This window comes from Dermacentor andersoni, chromosome 11 (genome assembly GCF_023375885.2).
Source record: "Dermacentor andersoni chromosome 11, qqDerAnde1_hic_scaffold, whole genome shotgun sequence".
Lineage (NCBI taxonomy): Eukaryota > Metazoa > Arthropoda > Arachnida > Ixodida > Ixodidae > Dermacentor > Dermacentor andersoni.
In genome coordinates, this window is record NC_092824.1 from 26393060 (window position 1) to 26406194 (window position 13135).

Sequence of the window (13135 nt, forward strand, 5' to 3'; positions counted from 1 at the left end):
CCAAGCTCGACTCCCTAATCAGAACCGGCCTCAAGCGCGTGCTCGGCCTTCCGCAGTCCACAAGCACTGAGAAGCTGCTGGAGCTAGGACTCCATAACACCATCGATGAGCTAATAGAAGCTCACACAGCGGGTGAAATAATGAGACTTTCATCCACTAAGCCAGGGATCAAGATCTTAGAAGAAGCGGGAATGCAACCAAGACATGAACCGGCTACCAAAGTTAGCTTGATCGGGGAAACCAGAAATCGCATCATGGTTGAGCCCGTTCCGCGAAACATCCACCCAGTGCATAACGAGGGTAGGAGATTGGCGAGAGCCAAGTCCATCCTTAAAAAGATAAATCAGAAGAAACTAGATGCCCTCTTTGTCGATGCTGCCAGATATGACAGTGGGGATAAGTTCGCTGTCTCGGTGGTAGACGCGGCAGGCAACCTGGTCAATGCAGCCTCTGTTTATACGAAGTTTGCCCATGTGGCGGAGGAAGCGGCGATCGCTCTGGCTTTTCACAGCTCAAAAGTTCCCGCTATCATCTTCTCGGACTCGCGCACGGCGGTTAGATCCTTCTCGTCCGCTATCGTATCGGAACAGGCGAACGGTATTTTGCTTAAAGCACTTCAAAAGACTAGGGCGAGCAGCGAAACATACCACATCTCGTGGTTCCCAGCCCATCTAGATAGCTCAGTTAACCCGCTTGGATGTAATCCTAACGAGCAGGCCCACCGGAGAGCGCGTGATTTCACGTACCGCGCTGTCGCGGGTAGCCAGGCTCGTAACGAGGTCAACATCCACAAAGATCCATTATGTACTTTCCATGAAATTGTTTCCCATTATCGACTGGGCAGGAGGACATTTCCACCCCCTCACCCTAAATTGAACAAACCTCAGGCTAGCACACTCAGACTTCTGCAAACCCGTTCGTATCCCTCTCCTCGGTCTCTTAACAGGATAGATCCTGCTCACTCACAGTCGTGCCCCAAATGTGGTCATGACTCATGCTCTTTTGAACACATGCTCTGGCTGTGCCCAGCCCTTAACGCCTCTCCACCCATCACGAAAGAACAATGGCAGGAATCGCTCAAGAGCAGCAATCTCCACATGCAACTCCAGGCTGTCCAGAGGGCCCACGACATTGCGGCGGAGCTTCATCTCCCGGTCCTATCGTGGGTGGCGCCACCGACTTGATCTTCGGGAGCCTTCGGTTTTAGCTCCCCAAGATCTCAGTCCCTCAGGACTCAAATAAAGTTCTTGTCATGTCATGTCATGTCTCCGAGGTTGATTGCAGGCTCAAACGTGTGCGCACACATCGCACTGCGTGCTCCGTCCCCCTCAACGCCAGCACAAAGTAGGACCACATCGACTTGGACCACTTCAGTACGTCGCACAGAACCGTTCACCACGCAGAAGACACACGTCATACTAAATAGGCGAACTACAGGCCGAGTGTATATCTTCCATGCAAGACAAAAGCGCTCGCCCAGCCACTCATAGACTGCTCATAGATGGCGCCACTGCGTAGCAATATAGTGGCACCCATGAAAAAACGGTGTAATTAGGCTGTGTTAGTAAATTACCAACAAATTAATCGACAATTTTAATGGGTGTGTGTTACACCCCAATCCAAATTTTGCGACGGCTCGCGTTTCTCATTTAATTTCAGCAGCCTTCCAGTCTCGAAGGCACGCGAGGAATTCTAGTTTGAATTAAGACAGTACCTATCTCTCACCAAGTCGACAATATTATCACTAACGATGGCAGCCGAAAAGAAAACGCGCACACCGCGTTAATTGCTGGTAATCAGTCGCTATTCAGGCCATGTCATGCGCATGGTGAGTGAAGAGTTTGTGACGCTCACACAAAGGCGCCTTCGACAGTCAGCCGTCTCCACTGGCGCTCCTTTATTCGCAAGCGTCGCTACATCCAATGCTGGAGCCGCCAATGCAAATGCGGTTCTCGCGTTCCGTGGGCTTAGCATAGATGATGGGACTCTTATTTTTCAAAGGTGAGAGCGTGAATATGCAGAATTGCACGTTAGTACGCAACCTACCACAATCTCCCTTCGTTGTGCTGACGGTGTCTCGATATATTTTCTCTCAGGCGGTAGCAAAGAAAGAAAAAGCTAAAAATATCGATCGGGTTTGCGGAAGCTGCATCAGTGTCGCAAGCTATTGTGCGACTTGAAGCGATTAGAGAAAATGAAAGCACTCATATCGGTATCCCCTGTGGAAATGGAGTTTCGGGGTTGAACACGAGGTCGCGGGTTCGTCTTCTGTCTTGGTTCCGATCGAAATGGAATGCAAGAATGCATAGGGCCTGAAAGAAAAGGGGATTATCTCGGAAGCAACATCGCGGAACAAGCAACAAAGTAAATCCACAGGAATTCCACTGAACGTTTCTCAGCTAAAAAACAAAGAAGAAAAGAAAGAAACCCAAAAAAGGAAGAAAGAAAGACAAAAAAGTAAGAAATTGCTACATAAACAGTCGAAGATGATCGTCTAAGTAAGTGAAGAGCTTACAAGGGCAGCCGAAATCAAATGAATACAGACACTTCCGAAGCATACTGATGAAGTAGATATGATGATGATTTGGAATTTTTATGGCGCAGCAGCCGTGCAGACTATAATGCGCCAAGAACATGATTTTCGTATTAGCTTATTTGTTTAAATGCTGTAAAATGGTGTAAATGGCCAAGTAAACATATAAAACATGAAATGTGCTACAGTTCTTGTAGGATTCCTGTGGCTTTTAAAAAGTTAAAAGTATCTTCATATGGGACCAGTGGTTCATCGCTCAATAACAACATAGGATGGATAGGGATTCTTTTTTCGTAAAAAATCTTAAAATATCTTTGCCTCCATTTTTCTAAACCCGGACATGTTATTAAAATATGTAGCACGGTTAAAATTTCACCGCAGTGTTGGCATGTTGGTTGTGGATTGTTATTAATTAGGTAACTATGTGTCAGCCTTGTGTGACCAATTCTTAAGCGACATAAAATAACCTCGTAAAATCTTTGTCTGTGGCGACAACTCTGCCATTCTCGTAGAATAGGTTTTATGCAATGAAGCTTGTTATGTTTTTCTTGATCCCACACTTTCTGCCGGTGTTTCTTAACTGCTATTTTTAAAGTGGCTTTATAATCTTGCCAAGGTAGGCCAACATCATGTAGCTCCAAATCTTTGGTACTGAATGCCATAAAATCTGCTCTTTCATTACCGGGAATTCCTACATGACTAGGAATCCAGCAGAAAGTGACATTTAACGCTCTCTTGTGACATGTTGTGTATTGTTTTTTTATTTTCTTCAATAGATTATTTCTAGATGGTAACCTAGATGCGAGAGCTTGAAGAGAGCTCAAGGAGTCGCTAAATATAACAGATTGGTTATTTCCTCTTTTCAGGATGTCTTGAAGAGCTAACGAAATGGCATGAAGTTCTGCAGTAAAGACAGTAGCCTGACTTGGAAGTCTCATTTGTTTTTCAAATTGATTTGATGTCACTGCAGCGCCTACATTGCCATTGCTTTTTGATCCATCTGTAAAATATTTCACGCAAAAATTATATTCCGATTCTATTTCTAAATATTCGCTTAGTAACGCCTCTCTTGGTGAAAATTGTTTTCTGTTTTTTGTTAACCTAAAGTCGCATTGCGCATGTTTCATCTCCCAAGGAGCAAAAGAAGGTTCATCTTGCAAGAATTTTTTTCTTACGTCGAAACATAGGTCCGCATTCAGCTTTTGGTACCTGATGAAAAAGGAAGGAATGATTGCCGGTTTGTTGCTAAAATGTGTTTCAAAGCGCGGCCTTGTAAATAGTCGTCTATAAGGATGCGTTGAACTGGACAGTACTCTCAATATGTACATGTTTCCAAGAAATAGTCTTCTGTGTTCCAAAGACAGCTGGTTGGTTTCTGCATACAAGCTTTGTACAGGAGACGTACGAAACGCGCCGGAGCACAGACGTAGTCCGAGCTGATGCACCGGATCAAGAACCTCTAATGCTGACTTTCGAGCTGAGCCGTACACAAAACATCCGTAGTCTAATTGTGATCGGACAACTGCATTGTATATGCGAAGCAGACATATTCTATCTGAACCCCATGATCGGTGGGATAGGAGCTTTTTTAAATTTATGGATTTCAGAGATTTCTGTTTTACATAAGCGATGTGCGCTTTGAAGTTGAGTTTTTTGTCAAAGATCATACCAAGAAATTTGTGTTCGTTCTTTACTGTGATTTGCTGTCCTTTAATATGTAATGTTGGGTCCGGTGTGAGCCTTCGGTATTGACTGAAAGGTACGCATATTGTTTTTTCTGCGCAAAATTTAAAACCATTTTCGTTTGCCCATCGCACTATAGAGTTTACACCCAACTGGAGTTGGCGTTCGCAAGTAGCCATATTACAAGAGGAGAAACAAAGTTGAATGTCATCGACATATAAAGAATACATTAAGGAAGAAGGAATAACTGTAGTTATCGAATTCAGCTTCACTAAAAATAGTGTAACGCTCAATACTCCACCTTGCGGCACTCCATTCTTCTGTATAAAACAGTTGGAGAAAGTTGGTCCAAACATTACCTGAAAAGTTCGGTCCTCCAGATAGCTTTTGATTATACAAAGCATGTGCCCTTTTATTCCGTGTCTGTGCAAGTCCATTAAAATGCCATGTCTCCACGTCGTATCATACGCTTTTGATAGGTCAAAGAAAACGGAGACGCAACGCTGCCTTTGGACGAAAGATTCACGGATTTTTGTTTCTAACCGAACTAATTGGTCGATTGTGCTGCGATTGGCTCTAAAGCCACACTGGTACTGATCAAGTAACCCGTTACTTTCCAAAAGGTGTACAAGCCGTTTGTTAACCATTCTTTCGAATGTTTTTCCTAAAAAACTGGTTAAGGCAATGGGGCGATAACTGTTAGGATCAGAGCGTGCCTTTCCAGGTTTTAGAAGTGGTAGAACTATCGCCTTCTTCCATGCTTTTGGAAAATAGCCTTCTGCCCACAACCTGTTGAAGAGGTGAAGGATTGTGTCGTACGTGTTCATGTGTAGGTGTCGCAGCATTTCGTAGTGTATGTTGTCCGGGCCTGCTGAATGGCTCTTCCCTAAATATATTGCATCGAAGAGTTCAGTTTTTGTAAAAGGACAGTTATATGGCTCAGTACTATTCAGAGATATCCGAAGATCTTTCTTTTCTGCCGTGGCCTTTATCTTAAGAAACTCGGGCGTGTAGTGAGCGTCACTCGAAATTCCAGCAAAGTGCTCGCCAAGTATATTTGCTTGCCCTTTAAGATCCGTTTCCTCGTCGAATATAGGGAGTGTATATTCTGTATGAACACCGTCTATTTTTCTCACTTTCTCCCAGACTAATTTACTTGTTGTTTGACTGTTTATAGAGCTCACATATTTTACCCATGATGTTCTTTTTGCTATCCGTCTTTCTCTTCTAGCCTCACTGCGCTTTTGTTTAAAAAGCAATAAATTTTCGAAATTTGGGTACCTGTTAAGTCGAGACCATGCACAGTTTTGTTTCCTACGAGCTTTATCACATGCTTCATTCCACCACGGTTTTGGTCTACGTGGAAGTTTTCCTTGTGAAAGTGGTATGGAGTTTTCAGCTGCATCTAAAATTTGTTTCGTTATCGCATCACATAAGTCGTCAATATTGAGTGCGATGACATCATCAATCCTTATTTCGGAGCTTTCCAAAAAAACTGACCAGTCTGCTTTACCCAGCTTCCATCTCTGTCTTCGTACTGGCGTTGTTGGAGGCGCGTCGATCGGCTTGAGTATTATAGGGTAGTGGTCGCTGCCACGTGGGTTTTCCCTCACGTCCCAAATAAAAAATCCAGCAAGTGACGGCGTGCCACAGGAGAGGTCAATGCTTGAAGTAGATTGTGATTTAGCAATAAAATATGTTGGCTTTCCATCATTAAAAAGGTACAGATTGCAGTTGTCTAAAAATTCTTCTACCATTTTCCCCCTTGCGTCAGTGTGGTTACTGCCCCAGATGTTATTATGAGCATTAAAATCACCCAATAAAAGGAAAGGTTCTGGAAGTTCTTTCACGAGATTTTCTAATTCCTTTATTGTGATATTCTTACCTGGTGGTAAGTACAGGGAGCATACTGTTATTGTTTTCCCTATCTGAACCTTTACTGCAACAGCTTCTAAGTTGGTGTTAAGCTTCACTTCGCGTACTGGGACTCCTTGAGCAACCACTATAGCGACTCCTCCAGATGCGACTGACGCCTCTTCCCTATCTTTGCGAAAGATGCTATATCGACGCAGAGGTTGTTTATGGCAAACTTTCAAATGAGTTTCTTGCAAACACATAACAGAAGCCTCAGCATCCTCGAAAAGATCGTAAATGTCATCAATATTGGTTCTTAGACCACGGCAGTTCCACTGCACAATAGTAGCCATATTTGATGATGTGGATTATCAAGTACTTCACGAAGAGATTCTATGTAAGAGGTCACAAAGATGACTTATGTGAATGAGTAAGAAACTTGCTAAAATGTTTTGTAGGTCACTTCTCCTTAGCAGGAGGAATGACCGGAAGTCTACCCCCTTTGTGTTTTCCAGGGGGAATACCCGACTTTTTGGTTTGCCTACCAGATGTAGGCTCTTTTGTTTGATTCGTGTCCGGCGGACACACTTCCATCATATCATCGCCCTTTGGGCGTTCATCGTTGATGGTGCTTGGAGAAGGTGCCGTCTTCTTGGAAAGAAAGCGGTCCTTCAGCACCGGCGTTGAGACCTTCGTGGCCTCTACCACGTGCTGACTGCCGTCAGCCTCAGCAGAAGCCTCTGGGCCTCTTGGGAGAGGGTTGCGACGAGCGTCTGTTATTTCACTGGGTGAGGAGGGCCGGAGAGCTGAAACCTTGTCCAGCAGCTCCACCTGGGTTCCAATTGACACCATCGGCGGCGCACGCCCTCTGTGCACAGCCTGTGCGTAAGTACCTCTATCGGCAAAAGCGACTCTCTTTTTGGCTTCAATGTATGATATGTTCTCCCGTACCTTCAATGCAATCACTTCTTTTTCTTTTTTCCACTGAGGACAAGATCTGGAAAATGCCGCGTGCTGACCCGCGCAATTTGCGCAGCACAGCTCGTTTGTGCACGTTTCATCACCGTGGTCTGGTTGACCGCATTTAGCACAGGTTGCTCTTCCGCGACATGACTGGGAGCCGTGCCCATATTTCTGACACCGAAAGCACCGGCGGGGATTGGGCAAATATGGTCTTACTCTAAGGTACAGGTAAGCAGCCTTAACGGCACTTGGAAGTGTTAAGGAGTTGAAGGTCAGCACAATGTGTTTGGTCGGAGTTTAAATGTTATTTTTTCTAAATTTAATTCGTCTTGCACATAGAACACCCTGATCTCTCAAGGCTTCTTCGATTTCCTCGTCTGTGCACTTAAGGAGTTCTGTATCTGAAATCACACCCTTCGCGTAGTTCAGTGTCCGATGTGGTGAGACAGACACACTGTTCTCACCGATCTTCTCAAGTTTCTTAATCTGCCTGCTATGCTCAGCCGTCATAACTTCGAGCAAGAGGTCTCCAGAATTCATTTTCTTGGCTTTGTAGGTCTCACCAATACACTCGTTAAGTGCTTTGGCGATGAGGAAGGGGGACATGTCTTGAATTTTTTGTTCAGTTTCAGACGTGATGACAAAAAATTTTGTGAAGCAATCACTAGGTTTACTGAAATTCATTACCTCGGTCCGGTGCCTTTTCGGCCTCCGATCAGGTTTTGTTGAAGAGGGGGTTCTGTCCATGAAATTACATATAAGTTCGGCAGCTAAGCTGGCCGCCCACCATGGAGCCCAACACGGGAGTGTTTTAAAACCACTAGCCATACATAACTGCTATAACCATATAACCATGACCAAGGAAGGCCACGCCCACATGGTTAACCCTAGCCGCCCGGAAACTTGGAAATGAAATGAAGTAAATAGGAGACAGGAAAGGTCAAAAGTGAAAGAGAAACACAAAGATTTGAGTAGAGAGAGACAGGAAAAGGCGACTGCCGATTTCCCCCGGGTGGGTCAGTCCGGGGGTGCCGTCTACGTGAAGCCGAGGCCAAAGAGGTGTGTTGCCGCCGCCGGGGGGCCGTAAAGGTCCAAACACCCGGCATTGGCTCAACCCCCAGGATCCCCTTTTCCCCGGACACGGCTAAGCCGCGCACGGCTACACGCGGGAGGGTCCAACCCTCGTGTGCTCGGGTCCGTGGTGTCGCAACACACCAAACGTCTGCTGACGCAGACGCCCCTGCGGGGGTGAAGTAGATAAGTGTGTTTTACGACGGAGGCAAAAATTATCGTCGAAACGTTTTGCTTGCGGGAGTGCATGGACTTGGCCATGATTCATTTATTGAGTGATCCGCTAATTGTTCTAACACATATTGATTGATTGATTGATTGATTGATTGATTGATTGCACACATCTGCGGAAAAAATCCAGCCGCCGACCATGAAAACCAGCTAAAAAGCCAAAGAAAGTTACTCTCTTTCAAGGTGCTTGTAGAGGAACAGGTTACGCACATACTACATTCCCTGTCAAAATGAACTTGCAGTGCAGCGGAAGCAACGAGGCGCGTAAAATAACCGTTACGTATTTCACCTGAACCTCTTAGAACGCAGTAGTACCGTATGAACGCGTGTAAGGGCCGCACCCGTGTATGGGGCGCACCCCCAACTTCCCGAAGCAAATATTAAAAAAAAAAAATATCCGTGTAAGGGCCGCACCCCGAACTTTCCACGACCCACGTGTGATTAGCCTTCAAAATGCGCGCGCACGGAAGCTTCCAGATGCCGCCCACGGATGGCGCCGATGTCGCGGGTCATCATCATCATCATATTTTCTTTCTGCCGCGAGCTTCCGCAATCCATATCGTCATCGGTATCATCAGCCCTGGCCACCATGCTGGCCACCCCGGCTTTGTTTTGCGACTGTCGAAGGCACGCGAGTTGTAGCAGCGTTGTTGGCGTGGTGACATCTTAGTTGAAATCAAGAAAAAGAAATGGGCATGGGCAGGACATGTAATGAGGAGGGAAGATAACCGATGGTCATTAAGGGTTACGGACTGGATCCCAAGGGAAGGGAAGCGTAGCAGGGGGCGGCAGAAAGTTAGGTGGGCGGATGAGATTAAGAAGTTTGCAGGGACGGCATGGCCGCAATTAGTACATGACCGGGGTTGTTGGAGAAGTATGGGAGAGGCCTTTGCCCTGCAGTGGGCGTAACCAGGCTGATGATGATGATGATGATGATGTTGGCGTGGGCGCACGCTGTTGTTGCGGCTCTCGTGTGTGCTCTGCTTTATTTTTCACGAATTGCCATCGAGCGTTGCCATTCTAGCACGATGGGCAAACATATCAATAGCTACACGGCAGGCTTTAAATTGAAGGTAGTGGAGTTTGCCCTCGACCATGGCAAGCGTGCGGCGGGTAGAAAATTTGACGTGGACGAGAAGTGCGTCCGAAGGTGGTGCAACCAGAAGGATGCGTTGAAGACCACCAGCTCCAAAAGGCGTGCTTTTCGAGGCAAGCCATGCAAATATCCTGAGCTCGAAGAAGAGCTGTTGGAATGGAAGAATGGAAGTGCGGAACAATGGATATGCTCTGACGACGGACATGCTGCGCGTGAAGACGCAAGCTTTGGCGCGTGCGAGAAGCATACCCCGCGAGGAGTTCAAAGGTAGCGTCGGCTGGTTGCGGAGATTTTTAAAGAGGAAGGGCCTATCCTTTCGGCGAAGGACCACGCTGTGCCAGAGGCTGCCCCCCGACTACACCGACAAGGTGCTGAACTTTCAAAGGTACGTGATCGGGATGCGCCATGAGCACAACTACATGTTGTCGGAAATAGCAAACGCCGACCAGACCCCCGTGTGGTTCGACTGTCCTGAGAACTGCACAGTTGAGCTTAAAGGAAAGAAGAGCGTTTCTGTGCGGACAACTGGCGCGGAGCGCCAACGGTGCACAGTTATGCTGTGCGTCACTGCAGACGGGCGGAAGCTGCCCCCGTATGTGATTTTGAAAAGGAAGAGGATTCCGAATGAGGCTTTCCCCAAGGGAATTGTAGTTCGAGCCCAAGAAAAGGGCTGGATGGATGATGAGCTCGTCCTCGATTGGATCAAGAGCGTTTGGCAGAATCGCCCAGGCGCGATGTTGGCCAAACGATCGCTGCTCGTCTTGGATAGCTTCCGCGGTCATTTGACGGATAGAGTCAAAAAACAACTGGGCAGTATCCGCACAGACATGGCCGTTATTCCGGGCGGCCTCACCGGCGTGCTGCAACCACTGGACGTGAGCATTAACCGGCCTTTTAAGGTTGAGTTCCGGAGGCAATACTCGGAATGGATTGCAAACGGCGATCACGATGAGACTCCGACCGGGCGGCTCAAGAGGGCACCGCTCGCGACTGTGCTGGGCTGGATTTTGACCGCGTGGAATTCGGTGTCTACGGACATTGTATCCCGCAGCTTCAAAGTGACCGGGATTTCCAACGATTTGGACGGAACTGAAGACGACGACTTGTGGGGTGATGAGCCAGAAGAATGCAGCACCAGCTCGGAGTCTGAGGACTCCGCGAGTGATGATGACTGATTGTAAATAGTGATGATTGATGAGGATTATTGTAAATAAACGCGCATTCACTTATTGGTCTGTTTTTACTTGAAAAAAAAAATTTTTTTTTCGTATGTCGCGTGTATGGGCCGCACCCCGAAAATAGGCCCTCGAATTTGTAAAAAAAAGTGCGGCCCTTACACGCGTTTATACGGTATTTAGTTCCCTGTGCTTCGGTGTCGATTATATTGCAGAAATACTTATACATAGGTTTGCTACAGCTAAGTGCTGCATAAACATTCGTCTGTCTTTTTTTTTAACGTCTTTTAGCAAAACTGAAATTCATCAAAACTAGCGCCCGTGCCTCTCGTTTCTCTCTTTCTCGTTTATGTCTTTTTCGCGCACTTTTTTGTTAATATGTATTTTAGCACTGACAGCCTGAGCAGGGAAATAAACATTTCATGACAGGCGCACGGGTTTCCTCCAAGACCAGCTCACACCAGGCACTATGAGTTACGATGGAGCTTTTGCCCTAAACATTATCGCGTTTTACACGCATCCCCCCCCCCCCTTTTCTCGGCTCTTCAAAAAATTTATGTTGCATCTGCGATGTAACATAAACATTTAGTCGAGTCAATTCAAACTCAGTAATGTAACAGAACTGAAATGGACGTACCTAATTCAAATGGTGCTCCTTTTTCTTATGGTGTCTAAGGCCTTGTCACGGAGAAGGATCCCTTCTCTTCCAAGCAGTCGACATTGGTAACCCCATTTTCGCTACATCTGAAACATCGTGTGATATTGAGTTTAAGAAACCACACATGAAACGCGGAACAAAGACACGGCGTTCCATCGCCATGTGTCTAGTAATCTTCAAATCTAAAATTATTCACCTCCCCTTCCCACCCCCTCACTGGTAACCGATTACGCAACGCATACAATTTCCAATGGAGCCCCCCTCCCACCCCAGCGTACACAATCTCCACACGCCTGAATACTAATCTCTCTCCAAATTCTCCTCTAGAATACATTTCAATGCAACCAAGTTTAATATTGACGAGCGAGATCATTCTCAAACGACGAACCGCTCGGCCCACGTTAGAACTGCAAAGCACAATATCACAATGGGACTGACAGATAGAGTAGCACACTGTGATATGAAGATTATAAAGAGGGACAAGGTGCCTCAGAAAGGCTGACCAACGTTTCGATAGGAGGACCTATTTCCGTCAAAAGCGGCCTCGTCATCCTCGGCATGTTAGTTTTAAAGCGTTAGTAGAGTGACATCACGTGCGATTGTTGACGGTGGCGGCTGTTTGTAAAGGGAGAGGCTACAAATGAAGTCAGCGCTGCCGCCAGATGTCTGTCACCGTGGTTTTTAAGACGAGGAGACAAAATCAGGATGCCCTTGTCCGCTTATTGAAGACCTGTGCACTACAACAATCCTACATTTACTATTTTAGGTCACGAAATTCAGCCAAGGCATAGACATCAACCGATTGGATATCTTTGTTTAAATATCTTCATTATTACGAACCCGACTGTCCATTCCGACAAAGCTTTGGAACTTCTTGATCTCATTCCTGAGACCTCGCTAAAGTCATTTCAGAATGTTATTTGCCTAAGACAACTGGTTATTCCAGTGTTTTTGTATAGTGCATCTGTATAGTGAATCCTGCAGGCTGGATTAGCTTATTCGCAAATGGATGAAGAAGGTTCTTCATTTACCGGCAGGCTTTCCCAATATCCACACATGGTTAGTCTCAAAGAGTGGGGGGCTGGGTGCAATTCAGTTGCAGTGAGTTGTTCAGGCGGTTCACTTCAAGAGCCTTGAGTGTTTACTTAGACTAGGGGACACATTCGTGGATCATCAATTTCATTGCATTTTAAATAAGAACTTTGTAAGAATTTCTAAACTTCTCCAAATCCCTTCCGGAATAAGATCTCCGCAAGCGATTGAAACATCACTAGATAGACGATCACAAAATCAGTGGTCTGGTCTAAAGTCCAAGTACACCAACAAGGACCTCCTGGCGCACCAACACCACATCGTGGCTAACACTCGGTTGAATCATGATTTCAAGTTGTTGAATAAAGGTGATCGTCTTAAGGCATTGTGCCTTAGGACTAATCTTTATCCAACCAGGTCTCTTACTAACAAAGCTATGCCGTCGTTGCCATGAAAAACCGGAAACTGCACTCCACATCTTGCAGGAATGTGAGTCTGTGCACCTCGCGCGTACTGAGTCACACAACTTTGTGGCTAAACAGGTGGCGCGTCTAGTGCAGGAAAAGAGACCGAGCGTTACGGTTCGAGAAGAACATCGGTTAACGATTCGGGAGGGCATTAGGCTGAAGGCTGACATAGTCATCGAGACTCAGGACAAAGTGGTGGTGGTCGACTTGGCTGTCGTATGGAATGCCAATTTAGGGGTGCTTAAAGACAAGGCGCGTGAGAAGGCAGCAAAATATGCTCCTCTGCGGAGTTGCGCTGATCCGCGAAAGAAATTTTCCTTGCAGGGGTTGGTTTTCGGTGCAAGAAGTATGACATGCGGTGAAACTTAGGAG